This window comes from Adiantum capillus-veneris, chromosome 5 (assembly GCF_014529385.1).
Source record: "Adiantum capillus-veneris isolate H3 chromosome 5, ASM1452938v2, whole genome shotgun sequence".
Taxonomy (NCBI): domain Eukaryota; kingdom Viridiplantae; phylum Streptophyta; class Polypodiopsida; order Polypodiales; family Pteridaceae; genus Adiantum; species Adiantum capillus-veneris.
In genome coordinates this window covers 72,890,423-72,910,700 of record NC_140935.1, presented here as the reverse complement: position 1 = coordinate 72,910,700, position 20,278 = coordinate 72,890,423, and positions in this window count along the sequence as shown.

Below are 20,278 nucleotides of genomic sequence, written 5' to 3'. Positions count from 1 at the left end.
CTCACACACATACTCTCTCTTTCTCCTCATTAATAGTGAGTACATGACAAAAAATAATATGCTCTCTTTGGGGTCTCTCTCTATCTCTCTTTCTTTGTGATCCCCCTCCCTCTCTACATTACTAGCAAAACCTTTATACAAAAACATGAACGTAGAATTCTTTTCGTGAAGTAATATTTCAACTTTTTTCTTTTGTATTGCCAATGTTGGCATATCAAACAATAAAAAGAAATAGCAAGAATTTGTGAGCGCAATACTATCTCGTTTAAAAAATTATATCCCATGTACATTTAAAACTATGAAACAATGGAAGAGATTAATACTCATGAAGATTTCAAGCTTTAATTTCATGGGGTCCTGCATCAAGGATTGTGGTTAGTAGAAAATACAAAGATGGTACTTCGCTCTCTCTCTCTCTCTCTCTCTCTCTCTCTCTCTCTCTCTCTCTCTCTCTCACACACACACACACACACACACACACACACACACACACACACACACACAAAGACATCCATAAATGAACATGAAGAGAAACAAGTAATGAATACAGGAAAACCTTCATAACCTCAAAAACGATGAGCACGATGAAGAGACAAAGGACCATGAAGAGAGACAAGTGATGAGTACAAGAAAACTTTCATAACTTCAAAAACATGTGCACAATGACGAGTTGGATAAGGGTAAGGCAAGTTTGGAAACATTTGTGATGGGATTGATGGGAATGGGATCGTGCCATCTAGGGTGGATGAAAGAGAAACATCGTGCACACAAGTGAGTGTGTGTTGGCTAGATTATCAATCAAGCGAATTAGGTCCCAATATCAATTAACTTGGACTCATAAACACGCTTAAGTATTTGCTAAGCCATCACAAGCTCACCATAAACAAGGGAGTTGTAATGCAAAAAGGAAATGGTTTATTCATTCATGAAATGAGCTTTAAGTAGCTCTACATCCTTGCACCAATACATGTGGGATAATTCTTTTCTCTCCTTGACTCATACTCTAGTACTCTAGGACAAAGCTCACACCTTACAATTTTCCCCTTGAGGTTTGGACTAGGAAGAAATTGACATCTCTAGCACACTCCAATCCAGAAGCAAAAAAGAACATCTCCAATCCAGGAGGCAAACTATCTCTACTCCAAGAGACACTCAACACCTCCCCTCAAACAGATATATAAAACTGAGACCAAGCTAGTCTAAGCTATCTCCAAACAAATACAACTGAAGGGGAAAGGCCAAAAAACAAAAGGCTAGAGAATGTCGTCATTGACTAGAAGACTATTGTTTCCTTCTTCTTTGTCTTCTTCTGCCAAATAGACTTTGGACCTTGGATTTCTAATGGTGCTTCCTCTGTCCTTTTTGAAACACTTGGAAGGAAGGTGATCCTTCGTCCCACAAATGCTGCAAGTCTTCGATGCTAGATAGTCCTTTATTATGTGCCCTTCTTTGCCACACTTGAAACAAGTTTTGTTACTAGAGCTAACTGCAAAAGCTCACCCCCATGCAGTAGAATTCCTCCCTTGATTCTTCTCCTCGGACATTAAAGAGTTGATTACATCTTGGAAATCTGGTGTTGGATCCTTCTCCTCAATGATGGTCATTATCTTGCCAAAGTTAGGTGGTAAGGCTGCTTGAAGAATTGCATTTTTTTCCTCCTCTGGTACTGCACTATTTACATAAGCTAGTTGTGTGGTCAGGCTTTTGAGGCAATTGACCAAGCTTGCAATATCTTCATTATGTTCCATTTTTACTTTGTATAGATCCTTCTTTAAGCTCACTTTGCTCTTCTTTTTCCTAGCTCCATTTTTTTTTTCTAGTGCTTCCCATGCATCTAATGATGTTTCACAATCATCAGTAGTGCAGTTATTATGATTCCTAATCCGGCTCATCCTTGGCTTGATTTTGTGCGCTCATAGCTCATGTCTGTATGTATGCTCCATCAATGGATGATGGATCAATGATTGTTGGCTTGACTACTCTCCACAATTATTTTTTCATTAAGTAGCCTTTCAACTTGGTTTGCCAAGTGTGAAACTCACAATTAAATTTCCTAAGCCCTTTCTCTTCCATTGTGCTAATAGAGGGGTCTTAGCTTAGGAGACTCTCCCAACTAGTGTCTACCTCTTTACCACAAGCACGACTAAAAGGTCATCCCAGTAAATGAAAATTGGTTGCAAAAAATTTAGAGTTTAATTGCAAGAGAGAGAGAGAGAGAGAGAGAGAGAGAGAGAGAGAGAGAGAGAGAGAGAGAGAGTGAGTTTCTTTGAACTTTGTGAAGCTCCTCTTCATTGGGGTAAAGCCCCTCTTCACAATAGTTTTGAAATTTTGCTTGGGGAAGCCCACTTGAAGCTCGATGAAGCCTTCAGGTTTGGTTTTGATAAAGCTTTGATAGTTTTTGTCCTTTGAATGTCTTTTGGAAAGCTTGAATATTGATCCCCTTCAATGCTTCTCAAACCTCAAGAGAATTGAAGTCGGAGGCACTTAAAGCTCTTGATAGCCTTGAATGTGCCCTTAGCTGCTTGGTAGCCCACAGGGATCCCCCCCTGGAAGGACGAGGGCCAACGGAGCGTCTTGGCAGTGCTACTGCGCGGGACGAGGGACTCTCTTAAGGCGGAGTTGATTGGGAGTTTATGGGAGAGGCCCCTTGAGTAACTCAAGCTTGCATTGGATCCTTGAAGTTGTGGCAAATGTTTACCACGCGGGAAAGGGCCCCTAACTAGGGTTGTAAGGCGTGTTGGGCCGCGGGAAGGGGCTCCTACCTTTTGACAAACACGAGCTTGGGGTTTCAGAGCCGCACGACATGGGAAGGGGGGCCTTGTATGGGCGGACCCGAATCGGGTTTGAAAGCGGGCTTACCGCCCGAGTGAGATCCACCGCCGGACGCCCAGGTTTCTTAGGTGCACCTGTCACGGTTGGGTCAGTTGACAAATTGTGGTAAATGGTGAGCGAGTGCACTGTCGGACAATGATGAAGGCGCAGACAGCCGGTTCTCGGTAGGTCAGACCCGACGGGGCACTTCAAGGAAATTTTGAGAGGCTCCTTGCGTCCGCCTAGTGGGCGCCCATCGATGTGGCCGAGTTGCATGTGTCCCCTCACAAAGGGGTGGTCAAAAACCCTAAGAACACGGCGTTCTCACCACGTGCGAAGTTGACTTGAGGCTACTTAAACTTGGTTTTCCACAAGGGTGTGGTGAGCATTGAATGCTCTTCTAGGCACACACACACTTTTTTTAGAGCTTCAGATGTGCAGGAAAGTAGAGAATGGAGCTTGCCAAGCTTTAAGTTTGTTCAAGGAATTAATTGATGAATTCTAGCTCAAGATTTGTGTGTATATGCTTGATTGAAAGCTCTCTAGATGGGCTACCACACACACCAATTGCAAATGCCACTTTTGCTAAAATAAGGAGCAACTATTGAATGCAAATGCAAGTTTCTAATGGCAAATTAATGAACTCCAATGCTAATTAAGCTTCCAATTAGCCAGTGAGTAGTGGCCCAAGAGTCTTTAACTCAAGAACATGCTCATGCTAGCCAATGGAATACTAATTAGATATGTGATATTCAATAGAAGCAAACCTAATGGATCTAGCTAGTGATGATCAAGGAATGCTAATCGTACTAACACGCAAATTCATAATAGCAAACCTAGCTAGCATAGCCGTGCTCTGATACCACTTGTGGGAAAGGGATCGTGCTAGCTAGGGTGGATGAAAGAGAAACATAGTGCACACAAGTGAGTGTGTGTTGGCTAGATTATCACTCAAGCGAATTAGGTCCCAAGATCAATCAACTTGGACTCATAAACACGATCTTGAGTATTTTCTAATCCATCACAAGCTCACCATAAACAAGGAAGCTATAATGCAAAAAGGAATTGGTTTATTCATTCATGAAATGAGCTTTAAGTAGCTCTACAGCCTTGCACCAGTACATGTGGGATAATTTGTCATAAAATCAAATATCTAACCGACCCAAATGATTTTCTCATATTAAACTGATCATTTAAAGTGGGATAGTAAATGGGAACAAGGATTAGAATATAGACATGTGCTTACGGACCTATCTCAACATGGGGCCAAAGGGGCCCAAATGAGAGATGATCTGTCAAAGAGCAAGGCTAACTAATGGATCTTAAAAGACATCCAATGGTTAGTGTTAAAAGTCCTTTGACCTTAGGCAAGCTAGGGTTGAGCTTGAGGTGGGAACCCAACCTAAGCTTGAGGTGCTTGTCGTGCTTGATGACTAAGGTGCTTGAGGTGCTTGTCATGCTTGATGACTAAGGTGCTTGTCATGCTTAATGAGGAAGGTGCTTAAGAAGCTTCCCATGCATGGGGGGTAAGGTGATTGAGTCAAAAAGAGACCCTACAAAGGAGAGGGAAAGCCCCAAAGTTAGGGGAATTTTTGACTTAACCTCCTACTCACCCAAAGGGCACTCCTTTTCTCAAGGGGCACATGGGATACATATCAGACTCTCCCTATACTTAGCCACATGGTGTGCTTGAATGCTATTGGTTGGGATAAAGAGGTTCCAATGAGCTTCTAATTCCATCGAACAAATATCTAGATATTTTCAAGCTCTCTCTCTCTCTCTAAGGGGTAAGGAGGACACTTGTCCAAAGCCTACCCATGTACTTGAAATGCATGTTGCATGTGATTGGCTAGGAGAAGAGGGGTCCAATGAGCTTGAGACATGATAAAAAGGTAGAGCTCGCCCTAAGCAAGCAAGGGGTGTGCTGGGGGGGATACACCACTCATTTTTTGAGGTATTCTCACTTGGTGAAAGTAGAGGAACTTCACCTCCTTCTCCAGGCTTGTTGAGAAGTGAGAGCCTACACCAACACTCTTGGCTATGGAATGCAAATCCAACCAAGAGACATGCTTCAATGCTCAAGTTTTCCATCTTCTCCATCTTCATTACTATGCTATTATGTATGCTAGCAAGAAGAGTGATGATAAGTGAGGAACTATTTCTTTCTCCTATGGAATGTTTCTTCTTCCTCTTCACTACCCTCATTCCCCGCTAGCTCTCTCCACCTTCGAAGGTGTTTGAACCCTTGGGACTGAGGCTTGGGATAGTTAATGCTTTCTACAAAGTTTATGTTATGCTTGTGATGCATGAAGCTTTCCATCTTCATTGCATCACCAGGGTCACAAGGAACACAAAGATTGTATTACACCAAGTCTCTCTTGATGGGAGAAACTATAATACAAATGCCTATTGGGGCTCCATATGAATCTTGTCTTCAACTGTTTCATGTTCTCTAAACTCTCTCTCTTGCAAAAGTATTGTTCATGCCAAGTTAACTAAGTACCATGTCTATGTTGCGACCATCAATTAAGTTCACCCACTATGCTCACAAAGTAATCTCACAAAAGTGCTTTAGCGTATTAATGGTTGATTTTGTCGATTATATTAGGGTAAGTGGGACTGGGATCTATTATCGGTTTTGTTGAGCTCACTATGTGGGATATGGTGCACACCTCGGGAGCTTTGGTCTAAATAATGGAGTCTTTTTAGACTTGCCTACAGCTTTACCATTATTGAGCCATAAGAAGTCCGAAAGGAGCTATCCCTCGGCAACTCTGCTATGTTAGACCCACTCCACTACTCTCTATAATTAACCAATTCGAGCCGTGGGTGTAGATACTTAAGTGCCTATTTTCAAAGGCTAAGAGAAGTAGCAACTAAGGTTTTGAATTGCCAAAGCATACCCTATGTAAACACATAAGTTTAATTAACATGGCTGACAATAACCAAGAGAGTAGAATGAACATTGATAACTTTGATTTTGCACATGAAGGTGCTAATGATGATGGCCCCATGTTTGTTAATTATCTTGTTACTAGGTTGCAACAAGCTATGGGAAACCCCGCTTTGCAAGCCGAAGTTACTCAACAACTTCGTGCTTATGGGATTTCCTTTCCTCGCCAAGAGGAGAGAGAGCTTAGGAGGCCTCTTGATGAGACCCCCAAAAGAATACTCTCTCCCATATGAGAGGAGGAACCCAAAGAACAAGAAAGTAATAAATCCCTAAGTTCCTCCGAAGATGTGGCTCCACAAAGATGGCAGACTAAATGATTGCCAACTCCTCTTAAGAGGAAACGGTTAACCCATAGTCCTTCTCCTCGTCACTCCGAAAGGGAAGAGAGGAAACAAAGGAAGAAAAGGGCAAGAAAGAGGTCACCCTCTTCTCCATCTTCTTTACCTTCCTCCTCTTCCGATGAAAGCTATGGCTATTCTTCTAGAGAATACAAGAGGGGAGGACATCGCAAATCTTACCCGGCATGGCGAAGGTCACAAAAACTCAAGAAGTTCAAAGAGGGAGGAAAGAGTATCTCTTTTCTCACCTATGATGGCACCTTTGGTGCTACTGACAAAGTATTGGTCTTCATCCAACAATTTGATGCGGCCTTTGGAGACGAGGGCTTCACGGGGCCCTCCAAGCTACACCATGTAGCTATGCTCGTCAATGGTGGGCTAGCCTTTGTGGAAACGGCGAAGCCCCAAAGACATGGAAACTCTACGAGTCTCCATCATGAAGCAATTCCTTACAAGCGATGCAAAGAACAAAGTACTCACCGAATGGCAGAGTTTGAGGCTTCTCTCTCATGAGTCTATCCAGAAATATGTGGACAAGTTTTGGAATTTACATCTCAAGGATACTATCTTTCAGAAGATAGACTTTGCCGAGAAAAAGTAATAATTCTATGTGGGATTACCTAAAGAGATGGCCGAGTACGTCAACTCCCAACGGTCTAACTCTGTCACCGAAGTAATCCACCACACTATGGTTGCTTCACTCATCAATTTCCAATAAGGGTCTAGAAGGAATGTCAAACTCATGGAAAGCAAAGACCAAAATGATGCAAAGGGGAAAATCAATGCCCAAAATTCTTCCCAAGGCCACTCCAACAACAACAACAACAATCGGTCCAAGAAAAAGGAGTTTACAAAGGTAAAAATAAACTCTATACTGAAAAGCTTGAAAATTTTCGCAAGGACCACAAATGTTTTAAGTGTGGGGAGCAAGGACATGGCTATCGTTCTTGCCCCAAAAGAAATGGTCGCAATGAGACTCCTAGAGCTTCCACTATTGAAGCTCCAAAAGAGGACACTCATTGTAAAGGATCACCTCTCTCCCATGCTTGGGGAAATGTAAGGGAGCATGATGCCTTCATTTTGTTTGACCCTGGTTCTACTCACAACTTCATATCAACGGAGTTGGCCACCAATTTGGACATTCAAGCTTTCGAGATGGGAGATGCTGTAACTGCCGATGCCTCTTTCAAGGGACAGCAAGCCTCTGTTACTCCCTTGATTGGGAAGTTGAGGCTTCATGTCCAAAGCTATGTCGACAAAGAAGACTTCTTTATCTCTCCTCTCCAACATGAGGATGCTATCCTAGGGGCACCATGGTTCAACTGCATGGTTGCCAACATGAAGTTCCCTGAAAGGAGAATCTACTTCATCTACAGGGGAAAGAATATGTATATTGATGCTAATGAGTCTGGTCGTACTACACCACTTGTAAATCCTCTTGCTCTTGATAAATCAATGAAGAGCTCAGTTTCTGCATACATGATTTTTGTCAAAGAGTCCCAAAAAGGTCCTAATGTTTTATCAAAGGTGAATGGTAGGAATCAAGAAGAGTTAGACTTGTCTAACTTTCTAAAAGGATTCTAAGTTGTGTTCATCAATGATATCCCTACGGACTTATCTCCAAAAGAAGGGGATGATGACCATCGAATTGAGCTCCTATTAGGAAGCTCACCGCCTAACAAACCTCCTTATTGAGTTTCCCAAGCTCAACAAGAGGAGATCATGAGGCAAGTACAAGAATTGGTAGACAAAGGGATGGTGAGGCCTAGCTCCTCTCCCTTTTGTTCTCCGGTCCTTTTAGTGCAAAAGAAATATGGTACATACTGCATGTGTGTGGACTATCGTGCACTAAACCATATCACTATCAAAAACAGATTTCCCGTACCTCGGGTAGAAGGACTATTTGATAAAATACAAGGCTCTACCTACTTCAATAGGATTGACCTTAAAAGCGTCTACCATCAAATAAGGATAGTGAATGAAGATATCCTAAAGACCGCATTTCGTACAATGTTTGGCCTTTATGAATATCTAGTCATGACTTTTGGCCTTTATGAATATCTAGTCATGCCTTTTGGCTTGACTAATGCACCAGCTACATTCAGTCGATTAATGGATAAAATTTTTAGACCCTACCGCAAATTCACTGGAGTGTTCTTTGATGATATCATCTTCTACTCCAAGTCCTTGGAGGAACACAAGCAACATCTCCAAGTGATTTTTCAAGCATTGAGGGAGAACAAGCTTTTTCTCAATCAAAAGAAAAGCAAATTTTTCCTTCAAGAGATTCAATACTTAGGTCATATTATCTCTCAAGATGGTATCCGTATGGATCCATCAAAGTTGGAGGTGATAAAAGCATGGCCTAATCCAAGAAATCTACATGAGCTAAGAAGCTTTATTGGTATTTGTTCATACTATAGACGCTTCATAGCAAAATTCTCTCAAATAGCAGGACCATTACATGACCTAACAAAGAAGAACGTTAAGTATTCATGGACTGCTAAGGAGAAAAATGCTTTTGACAAGCTCAAAGAGAAGCTAACCTCCCAACCAGTCCTTATGCTTCTGAATCTCTCAAAGCCATTTGAGGTCCAATGTGATGCTTGTGGTGATTGCCTTGGAGCAGTCATGCTTCAAGAAGGGCATGCCATAGCATATGAGAGCCGAAGGCTCAATACCGATGAAGGTGTCTTAGGCATTTATGAGAAAGAGCTGTTAGTTGTTTTACATGCCCTGGACACATGGAAGCACTATCTATTGGGGACTCCATTCATTTTACAAACAGACCATCAAAGTCTCAAGTACTTCATGATGCAAACAAAGCTTTCCGACAAACAATGAGGTGGGAAAATTTTCTTTTGTAATTTAATTTCCAAAATATGAAGTTGAAGATTCAAATACAGCATCAAAATTCGAGAAGTTTAACAAATGATACCAGTTTACGTCATCAATTGGAGAATTTTTGGCACCACTTATGTGTGGCAATGTCTAACCCGTACAATGTATGTCATGGCAATTACGAACAATTTATAAGCCAAAATAAGGCTTTGATTGATTTTGTTGACAAAAGATAAACTTTGAAAAAAAGTATGATACTGAACTGGAAAACCAGTTTTGATATGTGCAAGATCAGTAGTTGTAGTTGAGAAGATCTAGGTCAGAAACTTGTTCAATGATTTTGAAAGCCTTTGAGAGATAACTTGTCTCTGTAGCACAAGAGAATTATATATATATATATATATATATATATATATATATATATATATATATATATATATATATATATATATATATAGAGAGAGAGAGAGAGAGAGAGAGAGAGAGAGAGAGAGAGAGAGATTCAGCTAAACGCATTCTTGAGAGCAATAGAAAGAGAGAGGGTCGATTGTTGCAGGTTGGGAGCAGGGCCTTATGTGTGTAAGTGTGTGTGTTGTTTATGGCATGTGTGAGTGTGACCGTGACATTTCTAGGGTGTATGTGTGTAGTTCATAGAGAAAGAGAGATTGCGCTGTAGAGCTATTTGAGAACCAAAATTAAAGAGATAAAGAGATAATTCCATTGCACACACAAATAGACTTCTTGGTGTTCCTCTCTCTACACACATTGGCCCCCCATTCCTTGGTTGATGACACACTCATTCTGTCTCTACAGATTCTCTCTCTTTACTCACGCTGGAGAGAGGTAATGTCATAAAATCTAATATCTAACCAGTCCAAATTATTGTTAACCCTCACGGCTCACGGACACCCTATCACCTACGAGACGGACGTTGTAACCTACGGTGGACATTGTATTATTTATTTGGTAGAGTCAGGTACCAGGCTTGTCGGTCCAATAGGAAAAGGGTAAGAGTGATGGCCGATGAGAGGCGCACTCTAACTGGGACATTCAAGGGATTAGTTGGCTAAGCATGGGTGCCCAAGTGTGAATGGGGTGAGCTCATATAAAAGCCAACTAAACCTAAAATTCACTCATTCTCTCATTTGTGCAATAGAAGAGTGCTCTTGCTCCATCTCCATCTCCATCTTCTTCTTCTTCACCTCCTTGTGTGTGTGTGTATGTGAGAGAGAGAGAGAGAGAGAGAGAGAGAGAGAGAGAGAGAGAGCACGATCGAGCATTGCGGCGGCACGACGGCGGTGAAGCGGTTGAGCGCGACGTAGCGGCGTCTCCTTCTTCTTCGCGGCGAGGAATCCTCCACGGCAGGAGCATAGAGCGGTGAGTGACACACCATTGCCCTCTTTTGAGCTTACTAGTTAAGCTAGTTGTGTGCTTGGAGCCGTCTATGGCTCGCACACAAGGCCCTTGCTTCGACAGTGCGGCAAGGAGCGCACATTTTTGGCGCCGCTACCGGGGAATCGCCCTGCACTAAGCCCAAGAGGCACTTTGTGCTTCTCCTATGAGTTGTTTGTAGTAGGAAAGAAGAGGAAGAGGAAGAGGAATGAGTTATTTTTCTGCAAGTTGTTAATTTCTGTATTGTCTGCAAGTTCTGTGATTTCTGCATAATGTTGTGTTTTTTGTTTGCCCACAGTCTTTGCACGGTTAGTAGTCGTTAGCTTGTTCGCAGTGAATGAATAAGTAGGAAGGCAGTTAACAATTTCTCTTTGCACACAGTCTATACACAGTTTTCTGTCAAGGTTTGCTTGCACACAGTCTTTGCACAGTAAGGTAGTGAGAGAGGAAGTAGGTGGACAGTTAGCCCACTGTCAGTAAGCAGTTAGCAGAGTGGTTAACAGATTAGTTAGTAGATTAGTTAGTGGTTAGCAGCACTGTTAGTAAGTAGATAAGGTAGTGAGTTGTTGACAGAGAGGTTAGGTAGGTGCTGACAGTGTGTGTGGCCAAGAAAGGGTCACCTAAACCGCGCGCGGCCGTCGCCTAAAAAAAAAGAAAAGAAAACCGAAAATATTTAACGTGAGTGACTGGGGGGCTACACTAAAATTTTGATCGGGATCGGGATCATTTCCCGAAGCCCAAGCCCAAGCCCAGGCCCAAGCCTCATTCCTCAGTCTCATGCTATATACTAGACTCACTCTTATATATATACCCTACCCCCTCAAGAGGGAATGAGAGCATGTGGGGCAAGTCCTCCACTCTCCTCCCTTCTCTTCCCACTTGCACCCTTAGACTTTCTAATTTGGGCCTAGTTCCCTATTAGAAATTGACGGTTTTAGGGATTCCGAGGGCATAAAGTGACCAAACGGAGGGTTGTAAAGCACGGCATGTCCCTCTGACCGAGACGCTCGTTTTGAGCTATCATATGTTCTATCCTATAGCTGGGTCAGAAAAAAAGGACCAAAAACTCAAAAAATAAATAAATAAGAAAAGACTTGGGTTGCAAAACACCCAAAATTACTAGGTGAGCAGCCTTCACGGGCACTCACTGACACTTCTAGGGGATCCAAGTCATATGAACCTACGCTCTGGACGAGTGTTAGAGCACGAGCATATTGGTAGTGCCTCCATTTACGCAGGCACCCATTATTCCTCCACCCTAGGTTCTGGACCTTCGGCCGGGACTCAAGGTAGCGCGACCCAAGATCCTCATATCGCGTCTAGTGATTCTTCCTCTGACTACGAAGTCATGGAGGGGTATCCTACACCAAACCCTGATAGTTCAAGTCAAGACATGCATGCCATGGGCCCACGGCCCGGGTCTAGCGTGTTTAGCCGCTTAAAAGAGACCCTTAGTAGAGCTACTCGCTCCGAACATGCGGTTAATGAAATAAATGAAGGGAGTGGGGAAGTAAATTCGTCATTCATGCCTAAAATAGACCCTATGCTTCTTGAGAGTGTGCATGTGAATTTTCCATCCACTGCACCTCCTGATCCTTTAGGACTATCTCCCTCTGAGGTTTTACTACCCGATGGTAGGAGTCTTGCTAAAGTACAAGAGATCGAACGCTATATGCAAGCAACAAGGGAGAGGGAAATTGAGAACCTACGAAGGCTAGAACAAAGTCGAGCCCTGAAAGCAAAGGCTCCTATGACAACAATCATGCCAGCCGAGCAACCGAGTGCTCCCAAGGTAGCAGTCACGGAGGGGCAAGCGATGGGGAGCAATAATGCTTCCACTTCGAGGGAAACCTCCAGCACGCCAAGCCTAGATGGGATATTCCTAAACAAAAATTGGGAGTATGACCTACAAGCAGAAGCTTTAACTGATCGGTACACAGGACACACCTATCATGTGGGTTGGTTAGATGTTCTACAATCCACATCGGGTGCTACTAGCATAGATGAGCAACAACAGAAAGTCTGTGATGTCCTCCATAGGATTGTCGAGTTAGAAAGACAGAACACAGGGATCAACATGCCTTCAACAGGCCTAATGAGATTCTTGGATACGGGAAAGGCCAACCAACCAACCCTATCACAAATGGAGACTCCCTCAGTGAGCCCCATTGATCCTCCATATGTTGTTTCGCCAGGAGCCTCAGTACAATCTGAGCCCACAAGTGGCAGCTTTACCTTCCCAGATCTAGCTCATCTTTCTCTTAATGACACTACGGCTACCATGCATATCCCAGTGGTGAGCATGACAAGAAGTACACCATGGAGTTCATTTGTTAACACTGCGCCGATGCCTAGTAGCACAGTGCCCCCAACTATACCTACATGTATGTATCAATCATGTGCACCGGTCGTACCTCAGCCTCATGTAGCTCCTACACCTCCGATTATTCCAAGAGCTTACAATCCACAATGGAATTATCCAAGCTCTTCTACAAGTGGAGCCATGCCATTTAATAATAACATGCCATATCAGGCACCCCCTATGCCTAGGGCCACGCCTGTAAACTTTGGACCACCGTCTGGTACACCACCATACGAAATATGGGACCCAAGAGCCGCGCGTATGCCAAGGCCAAGGACAACTCCCATCTCACATGTGGTTCCAAGAGCACATACACCCATTATACCTGCTCAAATAGGAGATTTGGCAGCATTTGCTCAAACTATCGGTCGCTCTATTGCGGAAAACATGCGTAGTGCACCTGATAGAGAGCCTAGGAGCAAAGCAGTTCAAGTAGCTAAGCTCACACAGAAATTCAGTGGAGACGGAGATGCTAGAAAGCATATGGAAGTCTTTGAACATGTGTGCGATTCCTTGGAAGAGCACAATGAGCTACATAAGTGTAAGGCTTTGAGTTTGACCCTAAGCGGAAAGGCTGGAGATTGGTATAGAACCTTAAGAGTAGAGAGAAAACGATCTACTCTACTCTTAGGAGACTGTTCTTAAAAGAATACATACGAGAGGGAGTACTTTGGGGTGTAGCCTCTCAGCTCCAGAAAGCCCAACGAGAAGAAGGTGAATCCGTGAGAGACTTCATTAGTCGCCTAAAGAATTTGAATTCTCGATGCAATCCAAACGAGCGATTCAACAACAACCAATTGCTCGATAGATTCATTAGGGGACTACGACATGAAAGTATTTATAATGGCCTAGTCATTAGAGGTATCACTACTTGGGAAGCAGTCACCATGAATGCAATCCAATTGGAGGATAATTTAATGATTGCAGGAGAAAGAGTGTCTGCCGAGCCGAAGTCTAGTAGCTTGCAAGCATCAGGGCATGAGCCAATGAAGATAAAGCCAATCGTGAAAGAGCAAACGATATCTGAGATGACTTTGGCAGATCTCACCAAGGCCATCCAAGAAAGCCTTAGGGGTAATCGTGCTCCACAAAACACTCATATGTATCCAAGAAGGGAGCAGCAATGGTGCTCAATCTGCTTGGGCCCACATACTACGAGTGAATGCCCTACTTTCAGAGTAAAGTTTAACGGGACTTGTAACGCGTGTGGTAGGTATGGCCATCAAGCGAAGGATTGCCTAATGCTTAAACGCATCATGGAAAATAGACCGCCTATAGCTTGGGCAGACTCACCTCGAGTTCCTGCATTGATGCCTACCCCACCCATGGAGCAACAGTTGCCATTACAGCACATGGTCCCTAGAACCCAAAATGTGGTCCAAACCACACCGTTGCCACCTCCAGTGCTAGGACCGCAACCCCCTTATCCAAGAGTTACACCTATGAACCAAATAGGTTGCGAGTCATCTAGTACTTATGTAGATTGCGAAGAGGACATAGACTCTAGTATCACCTATGGAGTCGACATGCTTGAGGAGTGTCCCATGTACTATATGGAAGACCATTGGGGACAAATCAAACCGGTATATCAAGCTACTGCGCTAGCAGCAAGAGGCCAAAACATTAATAGTTTTTCCAGGAGACCACCTCTTCAGTGCTACGAATGTGGTGGACCACATCGAGTAGTTGAGTGCCCCATTAGAATGCAAAAGAATGCTGCACTAATGCAAACAAGTCAAGGGAGTGCATTGGCAATGCCAATACTCACTTGTAATCATTGTGGCATAGATCATTTGATCGCACAGTGTCCTAACAATCCAAACGCACCGAAAATCACACCATTGAACATAATAGAGATTGTTGATGGGACACCACCAACTATAAACATAGCACCAGTGAATGCACTCACACTGTCGATGCTCCAAAAGCAACATTACATCCTCGAAGAGAGAGATGCTGCATCCATTGGCCGAGCGAGAAAGAAGAAAACACGAAGAAAAAAATCCCTTAATGCTTCTAGCTCAAAACCTAGTTCAAAGACTAACATAGGGACAGGAGAGGATCCCGTGTATATGAATGACCCTGAGGATGACTCAGATTCGATAGAGACCACGGAGACCAAAACTATTACTACAAAGGAAAAAGCCAGTGAGGAGGATCACGAGAGGGAATTACGACAAACACCAAAAGAGTATTCAAAGTTAAACCACCCAGTTGCGAACCCCCAAGATAAGCCACGAGAGACAAAAAATGAGGATTGCAAGAGAAAGATTGGAACCTATCCAAACCCAATAGTGGAAATTGAACGAGTCCAACAACTGAGGGGTTTGGTGGAAGAAACTCAACGAACATTAGAACCTGAACCCAAACATATCCAGATGTCGGACACAGTGTTTCCCACACAAGTTCAACCTCACAAGAGCTATAGGCCGTTAGCTATACCCAGTATCATTCAGGAAGAGAGTGAGGGTAGGACATCTGAAAGTGGACACACACCTTTCCTACTAGAGAGAATGTTTGGTGAGGGAATGCCCGACCTCCTTGAGGAAGTGGAGATTCCATCTTCACCATTCTCTTGTCAGGGTCCTACGTCCCACAAGATGTCATTAAATGTTGCCAAATTGATGGATTTCATGTCTTCAGAAGTTAGAACCACCATCATGTCCAAACTATATAAAGACCCCGAGCTAGTCTCAGCTCTTCGAGCCTTCCTCAATGGAGAATTACAGGCCGGATTACCACAGTTTGCACATATGAACAAACCTGACTCGGTAATGAATGATGAGGAACATTTAGCACCACCATCTGACCTAGCGGGACATGAATATGTAATTGAAGTACCCGTTAACAAGTTGGGGCAATACTTTGAAGGTGATGAATCTAATGCTACTCTACCAATCACTACTAAAGGATTAACTGTAAAGGGGGTCCTTGACGGTGGTGCGGGAGTCAGCATGGTGACAAAGAGTTGTTGGGAGTCTATGGGGCGACCTCACCGTGAAGCCACAAGCGTAGTGGTAAAAATGGCTAATGGATCTATTGTTACGCCTATTGGAATGCTAAAGGATCTCAGAATCAAGGTCTTGGGACACAAGGTAAGGCAGACTTTCATTGTTATGGATTTTTCCAAGCATCCTATGTCATTTGAGATGATCTTAGGGCGTCCATTCATGAGGGAGGTGCATGACTGGTCCAAAAACCACGTCTACTTACAGTTCCAAGACTCTGTCATTCGAGTTGATCTTTTAAGTGGTCGAACGCATCCTCTAGGAAATAAATTCATCATTGATAATCGATCAGACACAACAATTCACTCAGCTCCATTACAGTATTGTTACACGTGTAACGAAGACACGGATATTGGGGAGAACTCTCCTTATACGGATATCCTACCCGGAATGGTTGAGTCAGACAATGTCGATTGGGTACACCTAGCGGCAACTATAGATACATGGGGAGCTAGAGGAACAACCTGGGTAACACCAGATGGGGAAGAGATACCACACATTGCACCAGTAAACATGTTAGGTGTAGCGCATGTAACATCCGATGATAAGAAAGAGGCACAGCTACCTGAGGGTGAAACCGATGATTCCTCAAAGGCTTCAGGTCAATACACATCGGAAACGGAATCGCAGGGAGAAATGGATTCAGAACCTGAAGAAACATCGAGTGAACCAAGTATAGAAACTGAACACTCAAGGCCTAGTATGACCATCTATGGTAATTTATATGAGAGTGAAGAAGATACAAGCGAAGACCTATCAGGCGAGTCGAGTTCAAACATTTACCAAAATCAAAACCTTAACAAGAAACAAAGGTCATATAAGAGACGACGATATCGAGCAAATGTGAGAGCTAGGATAAACAAGGAAAGATCTACTGCAGAATGGCTTAGCTATCTAGGGGCATGTGATGCTCATCGAAAGCTAGTAGACAATTGGGGTGAACATCTCCAGAGTGTCATGTGGTGCAGCCCGCGACCCATTGACCTCGCTCAATTGGAGGTTACAGAGCTGAAATTGAGTCGAACTATAAGAAGACGTCAAAACCGAGAGTTAGCACAACAACAAAAGGAGGCAAAACTAAAAGAAAGGTCTCCGTCAGGACAAGAGCCTGCTGACTTACATACGGCTCCTGAACATTTTAAATCTTATACCACGGGGGAGCGAAAGGTTGTGTATGCCAAAGCCCAACGAATACCTACCAATGGAAGCAATGGAGTCTATGATGGTCCAATGGTAGTTAAAGAGATAGAATTAGCAGAACCAGGTGAGGAGTCTAAACCAGTCTTTATTGCTCAAGACCTTATCGAAACTGAAGAGGCTGTACTTAAGGAGCTCCTCAAGGAATACAAGGATATCTTTGCTTGGACATATCATGACATGAAGGGTGTTCCACCTTCTGTGGTGCAACATACAATTCCCATGATCAACACTGCTAAACCCGTCCAGCAACGACCATATCCAATGAATCCTAAGTACGCCAAAATTGTACACGAGGAGATTGAAAAACTTATCCAATGTGGATTCATATACCCTATTGAGCACTCAAAATGGGTTTCTCCAATAGTCATTGTGCCAAAAAAGAATGGGAAACTAAGAGTGTGCGTGGACCTCAAGAAAGTTAATGCAGCTACTAGGAGAGATCATTATTCCTTGCCATATTCAGAACATGTGCTTGAAAGAGTTGCGGGCAAGGAAGCTTATAGCTTTTTAGATGGGTACTCTGGTTACAATCAAATCACAATTGCATTAGAGGACCAAGCTAAAACTGCTTTTATCACAGAGTTTGGAGTGTTTGCATTTCGTGTTATGGCTGTTGGCTTAACAAATGCCCCTGCTACATTCCAACGATTAATAAACACTGTGTTTAAAGAATTTCTAAGGGAGTTTTGTGAAGCTTTCCTAGACGACCTTTGTGTTTATTCTTCTTGGGAGAAGCATTTGTTATGTCTACGAAAAATATTTGAAAGGTGCAGATTTTATCGCATCTCATTGAACCCTTTCAAATGCCAATTTTGGGTTAAGCATGGAGTCATTCTAGGGCATATAGTGTCCAAGAACGGGATATCCACAGATGAGAGTAAGATTAAAGCCATTGCCGATTTGCCACCACCTACTAACTATAAAGGAGTTCAAAGATTTATGGGCCATGTTGGTTATTATCGAAGGTTTATTTTAAACTTTGCCGAGATAGCGCGTCCATTGTACAAGCTTCTTATCGAGTTTCACTGGACGGAAGAATGTCATCAATCTTATGAGTTATCAAAGAAGGCCCTAACAAGTGCTCCAATCCTGCGAACACCTGATTGGAATGTACCTTTTCATGTGCATATTGATGCATCAAATTTTGCTATTGGGTGTGTTCTAACTCAACCAGGAGAACATAAATTGGACTACCCTATTAGCTTTGCAAGTCGCCAATCAAATGATGCCGATATGAACTACACTACTACAGAGCGCGAAGGTCTAGCTATGATTTACGCAGTAAAGAAATTTCGCTATTACCTTCTTGCTACCAAGTTTGTGTTTTATGTTGATCATCAAGCATTGCTATATTTGGTAAACAAGCCGTGTTCCATAGGTCGAATTACACGATGGTTGTTAATTCTTCTTGAGTTTGACTTCACCGTATTGTGAGGCCTGGGAGGAAACATGTCATGGCGGATCATTTATCTCGTATCCCTAATGGCGAAGCTCCTACGCGGGTTGATGATGAATTGCCTGATACTCCTTTGTTCATTGTTGAGACAATGCCTGAATGGAGTGAAAATATTGTTAACTTCTTAGTTAATGGTTTTCCACCCAAAGAACTGCGAAAAGATATAGCTCGAAAATTAATCAAGGAATGCGAACCCTATTGCTTACTGGCTGGAACTCTCTATAAGAGAGGAAAAGATGATGTTCTTAGACGCTGTGCCCGCGAGGATGAGTATTTATATATTCTACAAGAGGCACACATGGACGTAGCTGGTGGTCACTTTTCAGGAAAGTTGACTGCCCGAAAGATCTTACAGTCAGGCTATTGGTGGCCCACTCTGTTTAAGGATGCATCACTTTTTGCAAAGGGATGTGATGAATGCCAACGCTTCAAGAAGCCACAAAGAAGTGATAGGATGCCTCTACATCCCATCAAGGTAACCCAACCATTTGAAAAGTTGGGTTTAGACTTTGTAGGACCGATTAGTCCGGCTGCATGTAACACGCAATCACGATATATCATTGTGGCTACCGACTATGTAACCAAATGGGCTGAAGCAAAAGCAACACGAAAGGCGGATGCAAAAACAACAACTAAGTTCCTCTTTGAGAACATTGTCACACGTTTTGGATGCCCCTTTGAACTTGTGAGTGACAATGGAACTCATTTTATAAATGAAGTAATAAAAGAACTCACATGAAACTTCATGATATCTCACCACAAGTCTACACCCTATTATCCCCAAGCAAATGGCCAAGCTGAGAGTACCAACAAAACTCTCATCTCCATTTTGACAAAGACAGTTGAGGCTCATCGCACTGATTGGGACCTAAAGCTTACATCAACTTTATGGGCTTATCGTACTGCGTATAAAGTTGCTATTAATTGCACACCGTTTAAGATGGTGTATGGCCAAGAAGCAGTTATGCCATGGGATTTTGTCATTCCTAGTCTTCGAGTAGCTTCTCAAGAAGGTTGGGATGGTAACCCCTTAGTGGAGCGATTATATATCCTGGAAAGGCTAGATGAAGAGAGGCAATTAGCTGTGCGAAATGCTCTAGTGGAGAAGGATAGGAAAAAGAAGTGGTTTGATAGCCATTTAAAGGATAAAGACATCAAGGTTGGTGATAAAGTTCTTATGTACGGGGTACGTAATGAAAAGAAGAAATTGAAATACGTTGGTAAGGGACCATATCGAGTGTGTGAAATTACCCCGCAAGGTACCATTCGTGTGGAGACTCTAGATGGAGTTGAAACCATTGGATTCCTTAATGGGAGTAAATTCAAAAGATATTATGATCCTCTAAGCCAGGAAGAGTTGCAAGCCATCCATCAAAAGAAGGCTGCCAAGGAACAAGCAGAGCTTAAAAAAATCCAAGCAAGAGTTGAGGCTCGAGAACGACAACAACGTCTTAGACGCCAACGAGAGGCTAATCTGGGAATCACACAAGCATTTTTCGAGGACACAGATGACGACTCATTAGAATCTGAGCCACCCCTACGATACCCAATTGATCTAAATAGCCCCTATGGGAAAGTACTATACAATGCCTTATTAGATACGGGAGCTAAACACAATTTGTTATCCTATGGAGTTTGGTGTCAATTAGGGAAACCGACCCTATCCCCGAGTACGATGCAAGTCAAGGGCATTAATAAAAAGAAAACTGCTATTCTTGGAGTCCTTCAGACCCCTGTTGTCTATGACAATGGAAGCATAGTGCAGAGGTTTCTAGTCATGCCCGCGGGAGCTATGGAAGGCAACGTAAACCTGGGACGCACGTGGATGTTGGCAACCAAATGCACTATTGATTGGGATACTGGTAGTGTCACGACGCGACCACCGACTCTTACCCCTATCATTCAAGCAAAGTCACC